This window comes from Bubalus bubalis, chromosome 3 (genome assembly GCF_019923935.1).
Source record: "Bubalus bubalis isolate 160015118507 breed Murrah chromosome 3, NDDB_SH_1, whole genome shotgun sequence".
Taxonomy (NCBI): domain Eukaryota; kingdom Metazoa; phylum Chordata; class Mammalia; order Artiodactyla; family Bovidae; genus Bubalus; species Bubalus bubalis.
The window spans coordinates 81,113,783-81,136,367 of NC_059159.1; the positions used below are offsets into that span (position 1 = coordinate 81,113,783).

Below are 22,585 nucleotides of genomic sequence, written 5' to 3' on the forward strand. Positions count from 1 at the left end.
CTTTTGCTGTCTCACATATAGGGTCATCGTTACCATCTTTCTAAATTCCATATATATGTGTTACTATACTGTATTGGTGTTTTGTTTTGTTTTTTTTTCCTGACTTACTTCACTATGTATAATAGGCTCCAGTTTCATCCACCTCATTAGAACTGATTCAAATGCATTCTTTTAATAGCTGAGTAATATTCCATTGTGTATATGTACCACAGCTTTCTTATCCATTCATCTGCCGATGGACACCTAAGTTGCTTCCATGTCCTGGCTATTCTAAACAGTGTATGCCAGTGTTCATTGCAGCACTGTTTTCACTGTCTTTTCTAATAATCTTGCAAGTAAAATACTGTTACTGTCACTGTGAATAGCAGGAGACGGGGCCCCTGGGCCATCTTGCCGCTGGCACCACTGGGAAGACTCTAGTGCATTCCTTTTCTTTAAATTATAGAGCACCCTCTAACCTCAGCCCAGGGTGAGTGAACCAGTGGAGGGAGGGCAGATAGCTTCCTCTTATTTTTCTCAATGCTGGAGAGTCTGCCTGCCCTGTGTTACTTCTCCCTTAATTAGAGAAAAAACAGTGGCTTTTGGTTCTAAATTTAGAACTGTAAAATAATGTTTACTTCTTAAACGCCTGTCCTTCAAGTCCTGACCTACAACAATGCATATTTTCAGAGATTATTGTAAGGATTAAATATATTACATGTGATAAGAGTACTTAAAAACTGTTCCCCTTTACTTTTTTCCCTCTATGTGCAATGAGAGAAAAGGAGGGATGAAGGAAACCATTAGTGTTCCTGGACCTGGATATGTTGAGCTTCTCTGGTGTCTCAGCTGGTAAAGAATCCACCTGCAATGTGGGAGACCTGGGTTTGATCCCTGGGTTGGGAAGATCCCCTGGAGAAGGGAAAGGCTACTCACTCCAGTATTCTGGCCTGGAGAATTCCACGGACCGTATAGTCCATGGGGTTGCAAAGAGTCCAACATGACTAAGCAACTTTCACACACACACACACACACACACCCATAGACACAGATATAGACAAAGATTTGTTTAAAATAAAACTTTTAAATGTAAACAAAACAATGCTATAATGTGGTTGTATATTGTTTGTATTCTTTTCAAGGAGGGATGGTTACTGCTGGGGAAGGTGTCAAAACTACTTAAGCTGAAAAAGAAAAATTTTAACAAGAAGCAATCTTGCTTTTTTTTTTTCCCTGGAGGAATCTGGAAATGAGGGGGTCTGTACACAGAATATGGACTGATGTCATTCCTAAGAGATAAATCTAAGAAGTGGCTGTGTTTTCAGAATCTGGAATGCATGCCCTGGAGAGCAATGTGAAGCTCTTTACACTTCTCTTCACTAAAGGGGCAGAGGGTGGAAGTGATGCCATGGAGGTAATCATTGTAAATAGTCACCAAAACCAATAATACAGCAAGTGAGTGAAGATGCCTGCACAGAACTGGCTTCTCTGCAGCTATAACACTTAGATTGCTGGGCCATGACCTTCCGCGATTGGCATTTCTAGTCTCCAAATCATATCATTAAGGACCATGCAAATTACCAGTTAAAGGCTTCAAATTTAAATTGTTGCCCTCTTTAATTTTAATTGAAACCCAAGTACATCATGCTTTTCATTATGTGCTTAGTCAACAAAATTTATGAGCATTTTAGAAAATTTCACCTTATTTGCCTATGTCGTTAGTCAGAGAATATTAGAAACAATTGAAGCCATGTTTCAGTACTGCCTTACGTGAAACTGACCACTTATGTTTTGTACTGCTGTAAGCTTATTTCCTGCAAACACGGGTATTGAACAATTCTACTTTGTCTGATTCCTATAAAAATTATGCTTTTATAATTATATATTCTGCCTTGGAAAGTATATTTCTGACAGGAGGTGGCCTCCATCTTAATGAAACACCCCAAATAAATACATCTTCAACTTACATTTTACATATGTATTTCTTGGAAGGATTTTTATAGAATAGTTTTTGGTCTCTGCATTTGAAAAGTATTTCTCATCTATTTACCTAATATTTCCAGTGCTGAGGGTTGTGGACACTTTGTTTTATCTGTATTCTCTCACACACCAAAGGACCCTCAGAGAATTCCTAGAAGTCATTCCTCTACAAGGACAGCAACCGATAATGTAACCTCTATAGAAGTGGTTGCAAACTACATAATCTATCCTATTATCGAATGCAGAATGAATTAATAGATGCAACTCAACTTCCTTTTAGCTGGATCCTCAAAATGTCCTAAAAGATTAAAATTAATTTTTTTTTTCAAATACATACCCATGAGTATGGTATATATTCAGTTTAAGCACATTACTAGATCCCTTCCAGGCATACGTCCTCATCTGGGCACTTATAACAATTACTTTTCAATGTAAAGTTTTTATTGAAGATAGCTTTCCTTCTTCCCAAATCATAAGTGTATGCATAAATTTTCAGGTGCACACACTCTTATTACTAGTACTCAGATAAAAAAACAGAACAGCACACCAGAAGACCTCTTGTGCCTCCTCCCATCACTGTCCCTGACAGGGTTAACTACTTTTTGACTTGTAAAATCACAGATTAGGCTTACTTGGTTTTATAAGCTTTATATAATGGATTCATGTAGACACTCCTATGTCTGACCTCTTTAGCTGAACGTCATCTGTGAAATCCACTTACATTGGTGTATGCTGTAGTTCCTTCATTTTCATTGCTGTACGCCCTTTCCCCATATGAATATGCCACTATTGGATACACTTGTTCTATGATTGACAGGTGTTTTGGCAGATTCCAGTTGAGACATTTACTAACAGTGCTGCTTTGAATTTTTTTTAAATGTTTTTGTATGTAGAATGAAGTTCTGATCATTTTACATCTAGAGTGATAATTGCTGGGTCATAGAGTGTTGTTGTTCAGCTTTAGAAGGTACTGCCAAAAAGTTTCCCAAAATGTTGTACTCATTTACGCATATCTTGGCTGAAACTTGGTGATATCTGTCTTTTTCATTTTAGACATTCTGGAAGGTTTATATATAGTTATACCAAAATGTTATAATTGGCATTTCAGTGATTACTAATGAAATTTACCACCTTTTTATTTGATCATTAGCCTTTTGTATATTTTCTTTTGTAAAGTATCTACTTGAGACTTTAGGCCATTTTTTCCACTTTTTTGTTCCATTGTGTCATATCTTCATTACAGCGCTTGGATGTCCTTAGATTGTCTGCATCATTTAAAGAAATATCTAAATGAAGTAAGTGTAGAAGTTTTAAATGCATTTGTGAAAAGAGTGAAAAGTATGACTTAGATGGAAAGAAAGTAACTATGTTTAGTACTATAATCTGGGAGATAATTTGCATTTTCATATATTTTAAGAACTATTTTTTTTCTCATTTTTGTTTATAATCATTTAAAAATGTATAAGTCATGAAAGATTATATATAATTCTCTATAAAGAGCTTACTCCAATTAGAACATTGAGGGCTGTAAGGTTTTGTTTTCTAAGTTAAGTATGTTGAAAGGAGCTTATTGTGAACGCACTGTTTTGGTTTCTTTTTGTTTTTTTTTTGAGACAGGATATAATTCGTTTTCTTAAAGTGTGGTCTTTTACTCTACCAACATTTCTTAATAGTTCACTTTTTTTGGTCAGATTTGAAAAAAAAAATCAGTGTGATATTTGCAATGTCCATTATGTTTATAAATCAGTAAAATTCTAAAACTAAAACATATTCCAGATTTCATTATGAGTTTTTCTTCATGCTCTCTATAAGAACTCTAATACTGTCCAGTGTATTAGAATGCTTTCTGGCACAATGCTAACAAAACTAATATTGCCAAAGTGTTAAAGTTTCTCAAGTTTCTTACTTTTGTTATGTTTCTCCTTTCTCAAGAATTCTTACTCTATTCTACTTAAAAATATTCATTCCATTAATTGTCACTAGACATAACCAAAAGTGAAAGAAGATATGTTAAGTACACTTCTCTCTGGGTAGAATAATTCAAACATGCTCTCCTCGAAAGGAGAATATGAGCAGAGTATGGGAGAAGAAGACACACTTGTTTACAGCCCTGGTCTCCTAAGAATTATAAAAGGAATAAATTGGCAAAGTTTTGCCGTAAGTGATGAATCATCAACAACATTGTCCTTTTGTTTCCCCAAATTAAAAAATCACACACATTAGTCATATCCACATATCTCAAAGATAATTTCCAGCTGGATATAATGAAATCCATGCTAAGAATATTAATCAAATTAAGGCCAAGATTTGGGGAATAATTTATTTTTTAATTTTTTTGGGGAAGGGATCATTTCATTCAGGTAGAAGTTTGAATTGATGGTTTCTGCCCTTACAGTTTTATACAAAGCAGGAACAAAAAAAAAAAAAAAAAGAGGAAAGACTACAGATGCTATAAAGATATGATTGCAGTTAATTTTTGTCTCATGTCTGAGTCCTAGGAATGGGGGGATGGGGTGGGAAAGACACCTCCTAGAGCTAAAAATGGTTAACATTTAGATTATGTATTCCTTCTTCTTAAGCTCATTTATAAGATGGTCAGAGGCAAATGGCATTTTGTTAACTGTACAGGTTGAGTTGTCCTAGGCTTTGAAAATGTGTTTTAAATAGAGAAGAAATCATTATGGATGAGCATATTGGATTTTGCGAGTAATTTACTGTTTTGGTTCTTCAAGCCTGAATGTTTTCCAACTCTCTGTACCATAGCTGTTTCCCACACATTGAAATGTCTTACTGTTGTATTCAGAGTGAAAGAAACCAGGCACGGAAGTCTATCTTCCAAAGAGAGTCCCTCTATATATAACATTCATTTAGCTGTCAAAACAGAAGAAGACTGCCTGACAAATGTCTAAATATCAGAGTGTTCATGTAGACTCATTGTCTGAGGTTTGTGTTTTACATTTACATTTAAGCATGTTTATTATATTTATTGCTCATATAAAGATTTTCTCATTTTATTTTTAAATGATGTATATACTATTTTCTTTTGCCATTATGAGAAGTCACATTTTATGTCATAAAGATGGATTTGCTGTCTTTAGTGAAGTGGAGTTTTATATATTCAGGAGGCAGAAAAATATATGAAAAAGAGGTTCTATATTATTTGACTCATAGGCTTTAGTTAGACTTCATAAAAAATACAAATATGGCAAAATATTGTTTCTTTTTTCCAGATTATTATCACAAATAGAACCATTAAAGGTCTGTCTTCTTCTGCTCCAAATAAAATTAAATAGTGTACTTTTAAGTCAGTAAACTTTGCTTGGAATAGAATTGGGGCTTAAAAGATATGCTAATATCTTCTAAAGGCTTTGGGTGCATTCAAATTCTGCACATATATAAACTCAAGGGAAAAAATGTATGATAAGGAAAGTTAGGTTTTGGAGTCCTTCTATCTCTCTCTCTGTGTCTTTTTCATTTCTCTTCTAGGGTCTCTTACTTCCTGGATGCCCAGTTATCTATTCCCATGTTAGTTGCTTTCTTCCTTGAAAGGAATCTCTGTGACTGATAGTTTCTTTGAAATAAAGATATAATTTTTTGTTTGTTAATTTTTGTTTTTGTATTTTTTTCATCTTCAAGATTCCTTGTGCTGTTTAGATTTAAACAAACTTTCTGGAGAATGTGTGCTTAACTCAGAGAAGTACATTTTGATGTCTAGATTCTAATGTCATGTTTTTATTCTCACTTTATTTTTATTTTTTGGGCTGGCAAAGTCCCAGGGCCTAGGAAGCCTTCCAGAGTACTCTGTAGCTTTTGGAGTTGTGGGGGGTGGCGGGAGGGTTCCTCCTGAAAAGGAAGAGGCTGTGACTGAGGGAGTGGATGCTGCTCTCTGGATTCCAATGTCTCTCCTTCCTTCCTAAGTCAGAATCAGTTGGGCTCTTGTGTGGGCTAAGGATATAGAGTATAGGTTAAAGGATCTTAGTGAGGGCTAAGTTGAAAGTATTGAACATGAATAAGGTGAGAACTTGATTGGGTAGTGATAGCTTGGGCTCTGACCAAAAAAGTAATAACAGTGGGAGCTTGTGTACAGTTTTAAGATGCAGTTTCCAAGACAGTTTCAAAGACTGGAGTCAAACAGTGAACACTGTAGATGGAGTTCTCTTGTCCTTGGGCGAGCAGCATCTGGAAAGAATCCATTGTTGTACTGTGTAGACAAATGCTTTGTAGATTGGCAGAATTAAAATTGCAGGGAGCTCTCAGTCCTGGCCCACATAGTGTGAACAGCTTCTGCTTATAGCTTTCAAAGCTCCAGACTAAATGTGGGTCTTCTGGCTTGCATTCATGCTAAGTTGCCTCAGTCATGTCTGACTCTTTGAGACTCTATGGACTCAGAGACAGAGACTCCTCTGTCCATGGGATTCTCCAGGCAAGAATGCTGGAGTGGGTTGCCATGCCCTCCTCCAGGGGATCTTTCCGACTGTGGGATCAAAGCTGTGCATCTTTTAAGTCTCTTGCATCGGCAAGTGGGTTCTTTACCACCAGTACCATCTGGGGTCTTCTGGAAGTGAAACCTATTTGGGCACAGGAGAACATTGAGGAGATTCTAAAAACTCTCCTAATTTTTCCCATGTCTACCAGGGGTGGTTAAGGAACTGAATTAAGAACTCATGAAAATCTCAGGTGCCTTTCCATTTATCTTAGGTACCTTTCCATTTATAGTAACTGTTATTGAATGTAAATTCATGTGCTCAATGCACAATGAAGCGAAACACACCCAAATGTCAGAGGTGGCTCAAACTCCAAAATACCCCAGACTCCCTAAAGGGTTTCAGCAAAACATTTTAAAAGCCAGGTGAGAGAGGAGAATCACAGTCCTCTGATTGGTTATGTTGAGGTAACAGGGTGGTTAATATTTTCAATCCTTAGGTGCCAATAGGTCTGGGGGCTCATGATCATCAAGTAGTTATAATAACTTCTTCCATGTGATGGCTCAGACAGTAAAGAATCCTCCTGTAATACAGGAGACGCAGGTTTGATCCCTAGGTCAGGAAGATCCCCAAGAGGAGAGCATGGTGACCCACTCCAGAATTCTTGCCTGGAAGATCCAATGGACAGAGGAGCCTGGCGGGCTACATTCCATAGGGTTGCAAAGTCAGACATGACTGAATGACTAACACTTTAGTATCTATAAAATGAGTCAGGACATGTGCGTCAGAGACTATTATCTAGATATTGCAGAGAGGAGCTATAGCAGAGGATATGGGAGATATCTGACCCAGGATGGCCCTGTAGGGTCCTGCTAAGTTACATTTTACCTACTTACATTTTTTAGGTATACAGATATTTCCTTGGTGCAACTTATTATTTGTTCATTCATTTATACATTGAAGTGGTATTTATTTTACGTGTACCCTAGGAGATGGAATTCAGTGTCGAACAAGACAAACAAAGATCCCTGTTCTCATAGAAGGATCTGGACAATGACAAGTAAGTAATTTATACCACTCATTTCTCACTTTTAATGAAAAGTCCTTATCTCGACAGGTTTGTTTATTGATAATGAAGGACCTAAGATTTGTGAAAGGGCATATACAAAATAATTGATGAAAAAATATTCAATAATATCTTGTAGTTGATAATACTAGATACATCATCAAGAATTACAGAGAATCCTCAATAAATTCATGCAGTTTTTAAAAGGGTCAAAGGAAATCGTTCTGTAGATTACCTACCCTTTGTTGAATGCAATCAGATGTAATATTTAGGAATTTATATCTGTATGTAGGTACCTGAGTTAAGAATTCAAGAGTAAAGAAGACAACTGGACTCTTTTATCAATTTGTGCTTGTATCAATACCACTTAATATGTGGAGATTTTTTATCTTCTCATGACACTGCATTTAAAAATAAAAGGTTATTGTGAAATCTGACATCATAAGGCAAATATCAAAGTATCTTCAAGGAAATTCCAAGTCATTTGTGAATCAAATTGAGTCTTCTCATAAGTGTAGTGGCAGCTTGATGCAGCATTGAATTTTGATGCAGAGGACTTTCATATTTTATCAAAAAGGTGATATTCTTTAAGAAAAAGAAAACTAATCTAAATATGAATACATGGCATGATTATGTGATTAGGCATTAGACATCGGTATCTTTAAACCATGTTCTATCTAGGTAAAGATAGTTACTTACTGAAAGAGATAATACACTCTTCCACAGTGCATTTATTGTGTGGTAATGTAATACAGAGATGGGTTAGATATGGATCATGTGCTTAAGAAGACTTTAACAAAGTTTATATTGGCTCCCTTTATTCTAGGTAAGTTGATATAAGTGTTCCCACCTTCCATATTACAATGCTTGTCATAGCGCCTTGCTTCTGTGATCTTGCTTAGCCAGTATTTTTGACTGAGTGGAAAGTGAGTGCAGGGAGTGGTGACAGTCATAACTTAATGGGCTAGTTCTTCCTCAGGAGGAAGATATTCATATATGCTCTTTGAGACAGGTGGGGATGATATATTGTACCCTCTACCATCTCAGCCAAGTTTTCATCTCTGAAGGCAGAATTCTAGGATAAGCATAACAGTCTGACTGGGTCTCACTTCAGGTTGCTAAAGAAAGTGTGCAATCTCTTCTAAGAGGGCCCTAATGATTTTCCTGCAAAGGCACATCCATTGCGTCACTGCAGATGGAATGTTTACTAGTGCCTGCTCTCTAGTTTGAGCTAGCCCATGCTATCTCTGAGGGTCATACAGGTCAGGCTAGTTGGTTAATTAACAAACGCTTAATAAACACCTACTGTGTGTGGAGCACTCTGTGCGGTTCTGCTTGCTACCTGTGCAAAGCCTACTCACACATCACAGCTCAGCACCAGTCTCTGCTCCTTTGCCTCCTCTATTGATCCTAACCTATGTGATATTCACTGTGGAAATGACCATCTGAACCACTGGGCATTTTAGGATTGTTTTATTATTTGATTCTTTATCGCTATGTAAGTGTACACTTTAATTTCCTAGCACAACTCTAAGCACAAAGACTTTATTTATCTCTTGATACTTCTTAGAGTTGAAGATGACTTTGTGATTAATTTATGGTTCCTTAAAATCCTGTATCCTGAGAGTGTTGCACAAAATGCTAGTTCTTAAAATATTCCAGGAAAAAGGGTAGATAACAGGATAATGAGGTCAAAAACGTTTGTGAAAAAGCTGCACACTATTTTTTCCCTCTTGAAAATACATAATTTAATTCGAAGACAATTCAAACTTTGACAATTCATGTGTTAAAGATACAACTTAACTCACTTTTTCCTAAATGTAACCAATTCTTTGTTTAATGTGGTCAGATATAATCTTCAGGAATTACATCTTAACTTATGTATCTAAAGTAAGAACTCACTAGTAGAGAGAGCAATTTAAATTGGTTTGGTTTGTTTTTACAGTAACAGTCAAATACCTTTTGTCTGTTAGTATGGGTATATTTTCAAATTTCCTCCCCTCTCCCTTTATTGAACACCATTTAACATCCCTTAAAACTGGTACTCTGCAGAATAATTTGGGGGAAATACATTTGGCTTATGGCTATGGAGAGGAGTATCCTAGAAGATGTCCCAAAACTCTGTGCAGGTAGAGGTTAGGTTCTCTTACTTAGCCATTGAAGTTGTGATAGGAGTGATACAATAAAAACAGCTGGTAACATCTGTCACCCTAATAGTAGTCAAGGTCCATTCAGTGATCAGATTATCTCTTTCACTAAACAGAGAAGGACTGTCATTTAGTCAAAACTGTCTAAATCACAGCTTCTAGTCTAGATTCTACCAGTAAACACAGAAGATGTTAAACCAGAGCATTTCTTTATTGTCAGACTGAAACTGTAAGCAAGTCCATAACATTATTTCGTTTCACAGGACACATTCTATGGAATGCTGTGCCTCAAAAGTCAAAAGGAGGAAAATCACTACTAATGGAAGTGGTGTTTCTGTTTCTAACATAGGAAGTGACGCTTTCTAAGTTTTCAGATAAATGGCTACAGAGTTTAAGAAAATGTTCAGGAATTGAGGCTATGTCTTATTTCTGATGATGTCAGTTAGAGATTTTTGCCAGGTTTCTCCACTGCAAAATTTCTAATTTTTTTTTTTTTTTGTAAGTAGTAAATATGTTGTGGAGAGATACTTTCAGACTATGCAAATATTGTGTTTCTCATCATACTTTCACTCAGTAATTTTAGCATTAATTGATGACTCCTACCTATCATACCTATGACTAAAATGTTCACCAAATGGCAAATTTCTATCATTCCTCCTGCAGCTTCAGCTTCAGTTTAGCTTCATTTCAGTTGCTCAGTCATGTCCAATTCTTTGCGACCCCATGGACTACAGCATGCCAGGCTTCCCTGTCCATCACCAATCACCATTACCACCTCTACATTCAGTAATTGTAAACCCAGTATAAGAAATAGATACCCCTTTTACCCCATTTATTTGTTTATACATCTTTTTATATAATATAGTCTCATGGTGATTTATTTTATTTGATATGCTATTATCCATTACTTATTACTATTTAGTTTTTCTTTTTTTCCTTAAATTATTTCAGCATTAGCTGTTGGAAACAATTTAAGTTGGCTTCTGTGACCTTCATCTTTTTTTTTTAACACTTCCTTACTTTTCAGAACTATAAGGTGTTCCAAGCTCATCTTATACTTCCCCAGGAATTTCCTAGTCCTAGAATCAGTAATTTTTCAAGTGCTTTTGCTTCTTTTGGATAATTGCTTGTAGAAACCAAGATCTAGGCATAGTGTCCTTATTGCTCTAGGGATGTCATTGCTATTACATCATCTCAGTGAATATAGAAAATATTTGTATGTGCAGTAACCCATGTATATGTACATCTACATCTATTTTTTTATCAATTCACATTATTTCTAATAAAATCCATCGGTTCCAATCAACAGTTCCACTTTAATTTAAAATCACATAGTTGATTCTAGGAGAAGGCAATGGCACCCCACTTCAGTACTCTTGCCTGGAAACTTCCATGGATGGAGGAGCCTGGTAGGCTGCAGTCCATGGGGTCACTAAGAGTCAGACATGACTGAGCAACTTTACTTTCACTTTTCACTTTCCTGCATTGGAGAAGGAAATGGCAGCCCACTCCAGTGTTCTTGCCTGGAGAATCCCAGGGTCGGGGGAGCCTGATGGGCTGCCGTCTATGGGGTCGCACAGAGTCGGACACGACTGAAGCGACTTAGCAGCAGCAGCAGCAGCAGTTGATTCTAGCCTTCCCCTTCCTTGTTTGTAATGCCTTTCTCTGATAGTGAGAAACTTGAGTCTTATAACCTACAATCTATTACTATCAGATATATTGACATATGATAGTTGCAGAATTTCTAATTCATACTCCAATGAAATCAAATTTAGCAACTGAAGTATTGTATTTGTATATAGTTCTCTTTTTTCCTTGAGCATTACAGTGGCTTGTGAAAATATGTTTTTAATGAAGTTAGTTGTTTTTTCTTTTCCTCTGACCCCTGCAGTGAGGCTATTTATTATTTTATAATAGGATTAGGTTCATTTGTTATTTTTGTATTTCATTTTCAGTCCTTCCCCTATATCCAGTTTGTATTTAAATTATTTATTGGTTCTGTTTATGAAATATTGCTATGACTCTAATATACAGAACTATACATACAAGGATACTCAAAGAAGTTTCTCTTCCTTTCTTTCTTTTCTAATTCGTTCCCATTCTCATCCCCTCACCCCATCTCAATTGTTTCTTAGTTTTATTTCCTGAATTACTGTTTGTACAAATGAGCAGATATATTGATATTGTCTTACCTCTTTCTGTAAGAAAGGCTATATGCTATATTCTTTTGTACTTTGCCTTTTGCACTTAAAAATCAATCTGGACAATTATTCCATGCCAGTAATAGAGATCTTCATTTTTGCAGCTGTATATATGGCACCCCACTCCAGTACTCTTGCCTGGAAAATCCAATGGACAGAGGAGCTTGATAGGCTACAGTCCATGGTGTCGCGAAGAGTCAGACACGACTGAGTGAGGTCACTTTCACTTTTCACTTTCATGCATTGGAGAAGGAAATGGCAACCCACTCCAGTGTTCTTGCCTGGAGAATCCCAGGGACGAGGGAGCCCGGTGGACTGCCGTCTATGGGGTCACACAGAGTCGGACATGACTGAAGTGACTTAGCAGCAGCAGCAGCGTGGAGCACCTAACACGTTTAAGAGGCTGTGCATACAAACTGATGAGAACGACTAATTGTATTCATTGATTGTGATGACAGCTTATATTCAAATCAAAATACAATTCCCCATGACTTGCTGCTGAGTTTTCTCTCCTTCCTGTCTTCATGAATCAGAAGACACACACATCTCTGACTTAATTACATGCACATGTCCTGCCTGGTGCTTATCACTCTCTTCCTGCCTGTTTCTTCTTGCTCAAGTTGGTTTTGGTTTCATCTTGTGATCTCATGTTTGAACCTGAGTCATTAGTTTCTGATTCTTCCATTCTCTGTCTTGCCCCAAGGCACCTTTTATCAATACTGGTTCTACCTAGGCAATAGCATAACTCCTGGCCTATGTGTCAGTTTCATTGAAAACTCCACTGGCCTTGGTGGTCTTGCTTTTATAACCAAACCTAGGCTAGCTGGATCTAATCCAGCTGAATCCACTCCAGATTTATCTTTTGTTTCTGACTTCTCTGCTGCACTCATTCACTCAGCAAAATACCTGGGATACTGTCCAATTTGCAGAATAAGGCTGGGCTTTAAATTCTAGCACTTTTCTTTGAAAAGAGGCTAACTTCTTTTTACTGTATTTTTGCAGTACTTTTTACTCTGTTCATTTAGAACACTGTTAAAGCAGTCTGATGAAATTCATCCATTATGGTAAATGTTTTCACTTCATGGAAACCTACTGAAATGGAAAATATTTGGAAAATAAATGAAACATAACCTATTTTTGAAGACTATTCATCACCAGATTTAGCAAATGTCAACAGCTTGGGAATTCGTGATACTTTAAAAGGAAGAGGGGAAAAAACATACAGTTCTGTGCTAGAAAGTTCTTAGCCTCCACATCTAACTTTACTTTTACAAATGTAGTGATTAAGATCTTGATTAATTGTTCCAGAAAGTCTAACTCATAAAAAGTAAACTTTCTGATTATTCATATAACCCTGCACATACAGATCAAAATGCAGGAATATTTCTGAGTTTAACTCTCTTCTCACTAAAATGTTCTGAGATTCTGTTCATTCCCTCTTTCTGTTGGTACACATAACAGTTTAGACATCAGGATTTGAGCTATATGAAAAGCAGGGGACAGCCATTAGAAGAAATAAGAAGAAAACTTGTGCAGTGAATATTTGTGATAAAATAAGCCATTTCATTATCCCTATGCAGTTTAAGCCTTTTTACTACTTTCTCATCTTTGGCAGAAATCAATCTGACTCTCTTTCACATCAATAGAACATCTTCTCGATGAACCCCTGAGGTGGGTCTATAAAAGGTATCTGATTTTTTCATTAATGCAAAGCTATTAAAGCCATAAATAGGGCTTAACAGCATTCAACATTCATTTCAGAAGGGCTCCTCTAGCCAAATAGTATATAGAAAAAAAAAGAAGAACAATTTCCTATTAATTCTGGCATTTAAAGGTGGGAAGTGATCTGAAAATTGTACAATGGAAACTTGGGTTCTAAGGATGAAAATAGGACAATAGTGGTCAGAGCTGAAGAATTTATTTTTTTTTTTCCAGATCAGGTTTAATTTTGCATACACACATATTTGCTACTCTAAAAATACACTGCATATTTACTTGCCACAGATGTCTGATGAGTCACTGTACAATATGTTTGAGATAGGTGAAAATGATTTGAACATCTAATGGAATAGCAACTAAAATAAATATAGTATTTTAAAATAAATTACAGAGGTTAAACATCCCGAGCCATTTTAAGATTAGCTCTTCCTGGTTGATAAACAAGGTATTCATTTGTCTTTTTTCTCATTTTTTGAGATCAGATTGCTTGTTCTAGCAAATAGTTTCTGAGACATTCCATCTTCTTTCTAAATGATCCTTGTTTTCTAAGACAAACAATATGAGAGTAGTAACAGGCTAGTGTGAAAATATCTATGTTAACATATTAGCTAACTAGTAAAACCTAGACATTATGTTACATGTCAGAAATAGAACAATAAAAAAAAGGTAGCGGGGGGAGGGGGGTGGGTCTAGGTACAGGTTGTTAGAGCTGTGACGAGGAACAGTAGAATGCCAAGAAGATAATGAGTGGAGGATGCGGTCAACTCCCATAGGTAGGAGGTCATGAAAAATTCCTCCTGAAATTTGCAGAGAAAGCTATATGAAAGCTGACAGAAGAATGCTCTAGATAGAGAAAGGAGCTTGTCAGGTCCAGGGATCTGAAAAGGGGCCAGTGTAGCTAGAGTATTTGTTGTTCAATCACTCAGTCGTGTCTGACTCTTTGCGACCCCCTGGACTGCAGCACGCCAGGCTTCCCTGTCCTTCACCATCTCCCAGAGCTCGCTCAAACTCATGTCCATTGAGTCGGTGACACCATCCAACCATTTCGTCCTCTGTTATCCCCTTCTCTTCCTGCCTTCAATCTTTCCCAGCATCAGGGGCTTTTCTTTCCTATAGCTAGAGTATAGTGCAGAGACGTTCGGATGGGAAACAAAACAATGGGAGTTGAGAAATTGGAGTTTTCAGTGACTAAGCTGTATGGAAAAAGTAGATGGCATCTGGAAAGATGGGGATACATAGTTAGAGGTAGGAACAGGAAAGGGTCAACTTTCAGATGTATAGCATCTATGGATGATTGCAGAGTTTGCTGTGTGACTTAGTACACTTGGGGCTTAAGTGGCAACATTGTGTGAGTTATCAAATGAAAAGATGTCAAGGAATGATAAGAAAAGGCTGTTTAGGGGTCCTCATGGTCTATGAGACCAGGCTAAGTATAGACGTTTTGTTATTACACTAAATTCAAATCTCAAATGTATGATAAGGACATCTTTGTTGTTGCTATTTAGTTGCTAAGTTGTGTCCAACTCTTTGAGACCCCATGAGCTGTAGCCCACCATGTTCCTCTGTCCATGGGGTTTTCCAGTACATCTTATTAATTTCTAAATGGGTAAAAGTTATTTAAAACAGAAAGGATTTTTTTTTTCCCACATATAGCATCTGGTCCCATCACTTCATGGGAAATAGATGGGGGAACAGTGGAAACAGTGTCAGACTTTATTTTTTGGGGCTCCAAAATCACTGTAGATGGTGACCGCAGCCATGAAATTAAAAGACTCTTACTCTTTGGAAGGAAAGTTATGACCAACCTAGATAGCATATTGAAAAGCAGAGATATTACTTTGCCAACAAAGGTCCATCTAGTCAAGGCTATGGTTTTTCCTGTGGTCATATTTGAATGTGAGAGTTGAACTGTGAAGAAGGCTGAGCGCCGAAGAATTGATGCTTTTGAACTGTGGTGTTGGAGAAGACTCTTGAGAGTCCCTTGGACTGCAAGGAGATCCAACCATTCCATTCTGAAGGAGATCAGCCCTGGGATTCTTTGGAAGGAATGATGCTAAAGCTGAACTCCAGTACCTTGGCCACCTCATGCGAAAAGTTGACTCATTGGAAAAGACTCTGATGCTGGGAGGGATTGGGGGCAGGAGGAGAAGGGGATGACAGAGGATGAGATGGCTGGATGGCATCACTGACTCGATGGACGTGAGTCTGAGTGAACTCTGGGAGTTGGTGATGGACAGGGAGGCCTGGCATGCTGCGATTCATGGGGTGGCAAAGAGTCGGACATGACTGAGCTACTGAACTGAACTGATGGGAGTAGTGAGAGAGTTGTTGTACTTTGATTGAAATTGTCACTTTTTTTTTTTCAGCAACAAATCATCCATATTGTAGCAGAAGCAAATAATATAGTCATTAAAATAATCAAAGGCAATGATCTTCAAATTTGCCTGAATGTAAGAATCACTCAGGATGCTTGTGAAAAACGAAAACTCCTAAGGCTCATCCTAGATTTACTGACTCACAGTCTTCTGGAACAGTGTTTGGAAATTTTTGTTTTTAAATTTTCATTTTTAGGTAAGTACCCTAAACAATTCTTAAGATCAAGAAAGACTGGGAAAAAATCTGCTGTGGTGGAAATACAAACAAGGAAAGAGCAAATGAGAATTCCAGGCCCATTTATCTGCTAATCAGCTTGTGATAAAGATACTTAATCTTATTGATCCTTAGCTTCCTTTTCTATAAAATGATTATTTTGAGACCCATCCATAAAAATGTCCTATCATCAGCACTTCCATGTATGGAATGTGTAGGAAATTTTTCATATACATTAATAAAGTCTTGTAACTTCAGGCAACATTTAAGAAGACAGCACATTACAAGTGATTTGCTAAAGATACCATGAAATTAATAAGAAGGCATTTTTCTTATTTTCTGATATCTTCAAGTACTGGCCACTTTACCATATTTTTGTGGAAATAATCTAAGAGATTTTTCTAGCTTTCTCCTTTTGAATCTCCTTAAAAGTTTCCATTGAAATAGCTAACCAAAAGGAAAAAAACAAAACAAAACAAACAAAAAAAAAAACCAGCTCAGTTAAAATTAACAGTCTTAAACCCCAAATATATGTATTAAAATACTCTTACAATCAAAGGAAACTGACAGACAGCAAAAGAAATATGATTTTTAACAATATCACTTTATATTAAAACACATTTATGTTTTAGACTTAAAAGCCAGGTTTACCACTAGTAATATAATATGGCTCCTTCAATGACTAGTACAGTGTTTTTAAAGCTCTGAGTTGCAGTATGTTAGTGTATAAGATCCAAAAATATTTCTCTGGATTAAACTAAAAAAAATTTTTTTAAATCAAACGCATATAGTAAGTTAAGTACTATTTTAGAACATTCTTTTTCAGTTATCTATTCATGTCTATAGACACATTTGTTTATATCTATAAACACATGAGATTTTATATAAAATGAATTCCTCACTGTGATCATACTATACTATATAATGTGCATTATTTACTGCTGTATTATAAATAATGGTTAGATATTGTTACACCTGTGAATACTGTGCATGAAAACATGAGAAAAAGAATATAGCTCAGATACCAGTGAAACATGAGCACTAACTCAGTGAACTCTGACTTATATCCCGTTTCTAAGTACTCACTTCACACAGTGGTCAGCCTCCAACTACCCAGATAGGAAGATTCAATAGCACTGATTCTTGGCACCAGAATCTAAATGAAGCACAGTGTTACAAGGCAAAGTTAACTGTGTTCAAAATCATCCTCAGTGCTGTTTACTGCCTACCTCATAGGTAGATTGAAATGTCCATGTCCACTATTTGCTGTGAACATCTTAAAGACACAGACCCTGAGTTCTGTTCAAGACAAAATCAGTATATTTTCATTGGTACACGGAAAGCCTGAGGATTTTGACTAGATTTATTAATTTTCTTTTGATAAGTTGTGATATTTTAAAAATAATTGATTAGAGCATTTGAATTCAGCATTTATAAGTGTTTATGCCTTTGAGGTGGAGAAGGCAATGGCACCCCACTCCAGTACTGTTGCCTGGAAAATCCCATGGATGGAGGAGCCTGGTAGGCTGCAGTCCATGGGGTTGCTAAGAGTCGGAAACGACTGAGCGACTTCACTTTCACTTTTCACTTTCATGCAATGGAGAAGGAAATGGCAGCCCACTCCAGTGTTCTTGCCTGGAGAATCCCAGGGACGGTGGAGCTTGGTGGGCTGCCGTCTATGGGGTCGCACAGAGTCGGACATGACTGAAGTGACTTAGCAGTAGCAGCAGCATGCCTTTGAGGACTATATTTAGATGAAAAAAGATTTGGTTTCCTTGCCATGTCATTTCCCTGATCCTAAAGCACACAGACCTATGTCAGGTCCAGAACACAGGGCAAAGAAGCAAGATGTTGTGCCTCCAGTGAGAACATGGACTTTGAAGTTCTAAGAACTAGATGTTCATTGAAAAATTGAATGGCAACTTGCCAAGGTCAGAGAGTGACATTTTCATAAATTAATGCTATCAGAAGCTTCTGGAATTTTCACAATTGTCTTATTTGAAACTAGCAGAAGTCCCATAGAGGTCATACTGATTACGCTGGGAGTAAATCTGAAGACTTCCAATGCATGTAAGAATTTTCTCTGAATACATAGTGATAAAACTCAACTATATTTTTTTATTCTTAAGAGAAAAAAAAAAACCTCTGTTTGTATGTTTAGTGCCCCTTCAGTTGCTCTAAAATATGTTTCTCATTTTATGTACTTAACTACCAAAAGTGATGTGTAAGTTTTTTATCTAGAGGTAACAAAAATCTTAAATTAGAAGTCTCAGTTTGATATACATATGTTTGAATTGCAGCTGGGCATTGGAATAAGAAATGGTAAAACTACAGTGAGGAATTGACAGAGGATAAAGGAAAGAGAAGAGAACTAATTTCCCACTTACTTTGAATATATAAGGATCTCTGAAGGGTTCATACCTGGGTGAACCCTGAACATAGAATTGATTGGGAATTATTAAATATTTATTTGACATTTTTCATTTGCCATTAGGTCCCACATGAAGAATATTATGAAACCGTAATAAGGATTATGATTCTAAAGATCCTATTAAACCTTTCATTATGTTAAAAAAAAAATAGGAAAACCATGACAACTCCTCTGAGATATGAGATGAAGCATCTAAGTGGGAAATAAGAGCAAGAAATCTTAATATCCCTGTAATTTCTCTAATCATGTCTTTATCTGCCAGAACTCATATCATCTCACTTAACTCACTTCCCTGGGCTTCCCAGGTTGCTCAGACAGTAAAGAATCAGCTTGCATGCAGGAGACCCACGTTCAGCCCCTGGGTCAGGAAGATCTCATGGAGAAGGGAATGGCTACCCACTTCAGTATTTCTGCGTGGAGAATTCCATGGACAGAAGAACCTGCAGGGCTACAGTCCATGCACAGAGTCAGACACATCTGAGCTACTAACACCACACACACACACACACACACACACAATTCACTTCCCTGTCCTTTAATTTTAAAGAAAACTGTCAATAGGTTAATGGGGCTAAAGTTTCCTTTGGCGAGAAGAATTGAGGGTAGTAGTTAACAGTCTTTCAGGCAGCAAACCTACTGTCTGTTTCCCTGAAATGCAAAGCAATATTGGGAACAGTGTTAGAGTCCACTTGAGCAGAGCTCAATGCCTTCTGACCTGGAAGAGGACAGACTGCTGGGTGGCTCCCAGCCCTGGCCAGGAAGCCCCGAATGGCTGCCACAAGGACCCTCGGCCCTGCTAGAGCCACGAACAACGTGCCTTTCACTTTCTTGGGCAGTAGCGCTATCTATACACTGAAACAGAAAATAACAGACTAAAATGATAACCACCAAACTGTCAGAAAGTAAATTAGATTTAAAAATAAGCAAACAAACAAATCAGACAGCACATTCCCTGGGAATGGAATGTGAAGCACATTTGCGCTCTCAGCTACTCCCCATCGAGTCCTGTTATCCCTGTTAGCAAGTATAATGTCTCTCCTAGCCTGCATTCTATGGACTTCAATTATTATATTTTTCTAAATGTGAATAGTCTTTTCCCTTCAGTCATATTCTGATGGATAGCTCTGTTCTGACGCCCCTTTGTCTTATCCCTAGACAGATGCCTCTTGCTTGTGAGGTGGCTGAAAAAAAACCTATTTTTTCAAGTCAGTACTGTTAAAGCAGACAGTGTTCCTTCTCCTAGACTCTCCCCTGAAACCTCTAAATCTCTTACCTACAATAGGCTCTGCTGACAGTCCTGATCTGAGACGTTAAAGAGGATTTTAGAAAAGATTTGGCTTTTGTTTGTTGTTTGTTGATATCTGGAATAATGGAAGAGTATTATTTCTAGCCTTTCAAACAAAAGGTTTCAGAGCTTGCTTTGAGAGTAGAACTGGTGATTGGAATTCTTACATCTCACCCCACTCATTGGATCATCATTCATGTTATACTGTGGAGCTTGCCAAATGGTGGTTTATCTCTCAGTAGCAAGTAAATAAAAGGAAGTAAATGACCAATAATTTACCCTGTACTTGTTATAAGTAACTCAAATTACCTAGAACAAACAAACATGTCTCTATTATTACCACATGCTGCAAAAAGATAAAAGTATATGGGAATAATTATTTTTGATTATATAAAGAAGAATTCATATATCATTGCCTTTATATTTCATACATGTGTAATATTTCATCTTTTGAAAAGCAGTAACAGAGCTAAAACTTAAAGTCTCCTGTGGGTTATGAGGTAGTTCAAGAGATTATGGATCTGGAGGAGTATATTCAATGATATATCTGAGGTTAGAATTTGTAGTGTAAGCAGAGAGAGATTGTTATCTCTTTCATTTAGGTACAGCTAAAATACTGAGTAATAACACTCAAACAATTTAGGGGATCTGAAGAGTGTTGTCCTTGAAAGATGAGGACTAATCTCTACTCTTTGCTTTCTCAGTTGCTTGTGGAGGAAATTGAAATTAGATCTTCCACACTTTAGTAAGGGAGCATTGTGTTAAGAAAGTTTTAAAATCTGAGTCCAAATCCAAGCTTAGCAAGAAAGAAGAATGTGATTAGTGATATCTGCATAGGCGAGGGAGAACCAGCCCTTGTGTCACTGATTTGCCATCCCTTATTGTCATGGACCTCCCTAGTAGCTCAGTGGGTAAAGAATCCACCTGCCAATGCAGGAGACACAGGTTCGATCCCTGGGTCAGGAAGACTTCCTGGAAAAGGAAATGGCAACCCACTCCAGTATTCTTGCCTGGGAAATCCCATGGGCTGAGGAGCCTGCTGGGGTACAGCCCACGGGGTCGCAAGAGTCAGAGATGACTAAACCACCACCAACACTGTCATGAGGTCACAAAGGGCTGAACACAACTGAGCAACTGAGCACACTCACACACGTGCACATGCGCGCGCACACACACACACACACACACATATGTTGTCATATTATTGCCAGTCTGTTGCTCATCCATTTTATCATCAACTACCTATCCATATGTTTTACAATGGGTATATTGTATTTCAACTATATAAACTTCTGAACAATAGCCTAGGAAATCAGAATCTATGTTCTAGCCAAAATACACTCAAGAAAAATTTAGAGGACTAGCCTCTAATTTTCTTTGTTCTCTGTGTGACTACCATTTCAGATGCACGGTTTTCAGATACCCTCTTTCCACTCCATTGTTCTCTTTTGAGGAATACAGTCTTCTCCCACTTCTTATTCTTTGCTTCTCCACAATCTCGTACAAATACTTTTCTCTCAGTCTATACATAATTACTGGTGAGGTCTTTGATATGGTTTTCATTTAACTATAAAGTGATGACATTTTTTGTTTGTTGTCTGGTTTTTTTTTGTTCATTTGCTTAAGACTGCAGTGCTTTTAAACTATAAAAACACTGTGTAAAATCAGTTCCTTAAACTCAAGCATTCCTTAAATTGCTTAGTCAGCACTATCGTATTTTCTCCCAGTCTTGTTTTATTCTAACCTAAAAATCTACTGATTAGGTGGATTGCTGTATTTTCTTGGTGAATTTCTCCCTATATCTGGATATTTCCTGCATGTATAATCAAACTTAGCCAATTTTATCAAGATTTGAACTCCAAAGTTCTATTTTCCTAATATTTGAAAATTTAGGTTTACTAAAAATTAATTTAATATTAACTTTATATTTAATAATCAAGATTTTTAAAATAAATTAACAGCTGAAAAAGAACTATAGGTCACCTCTATATTCATTCATTTATTCAACAAATGTTTATTGTATGCCTATATTAGGCTAGATAGTATAAAGGGATAAACAAATATGATGTGGGTTCTGTTTCTTTGTTTCTTACAGACTGGCAGAATAGGTGAATAAAATATTGTATTAAAATTGAACTTACAGATTAATGGGAAAAATTAATAAAATATAGCCATTTTTCAGTATTCTGAAGCAAGTGAATAAGGTGAAGTGATAGACAGCAGAGATGGTTGTTATCTAGGAAAACTTTGATGGAAAGAATATTTAACTTGAGATGTAAATGATTCTTTTAAAGGCAAGTCACAAGAGTAGAGGAAAAATACATTCCAATTAGATAGAAATGGACGTTCAAAATCTCCAAAGCAGGAAACAATTTGACAAGCTCTAAGAATTAAAAGAAGCCAACATGTCTGCTAGGGTGTAGCAGACAAGTAGGTAATAAAAGTAGAGGAGTCTTAAGAAGTAACCAGGAGCCAGAGATTATTCAGGAATTTGTAGGCTATGATAAAGGTTTTAAATTTTATTGGCGTTATAATGGGAAGCAACTGGAAGGTTTTCTGTAGAGAAGCAGCATTCTTATATTTATGTTTGCAAAAAATCACACTGATCACTCTATGCAGAATGAATTTGAGAGAGTAAATACTGAGACCAACAAAGTAGTTGCTTCATAGGCCACATAATAGGTGATAGTACTTTGGTCTAATCTGAAGTCAGAGGAGATGCTAAGAAAAATCAAGTTTTTTTTTTCTTTTTTAAGAAGAAGAA

At 36.9% G+C, this 22,585-nt stretch overlaps 1 protein-coding gene across 1 annotated transcript in view; it reads left to right on the plus strand.

The window, feature by feature from the left end:
• LOC112583539 (histone H2B 1/2-like) overlaps window positions 1-16,083 on the plus strand; it is a 627,552-nt gene extending 611,469 nt beyond the window's left edge. The window contains exons 5-6 of the transcript XR_006640853.1: window positions 7,373-7,443; window positions 15,883-16,083. The gene's annotated coding sequence lies outside the window, so the exon portion shown is untranslated. The remainder of the gene's footprint in view (window positions 1-7,372; window positions 7,444-15,882) is intronic.
• The last annotated feature ends 6,502 nt before the right edge of the window (window positions 16,084-22,585 follow it).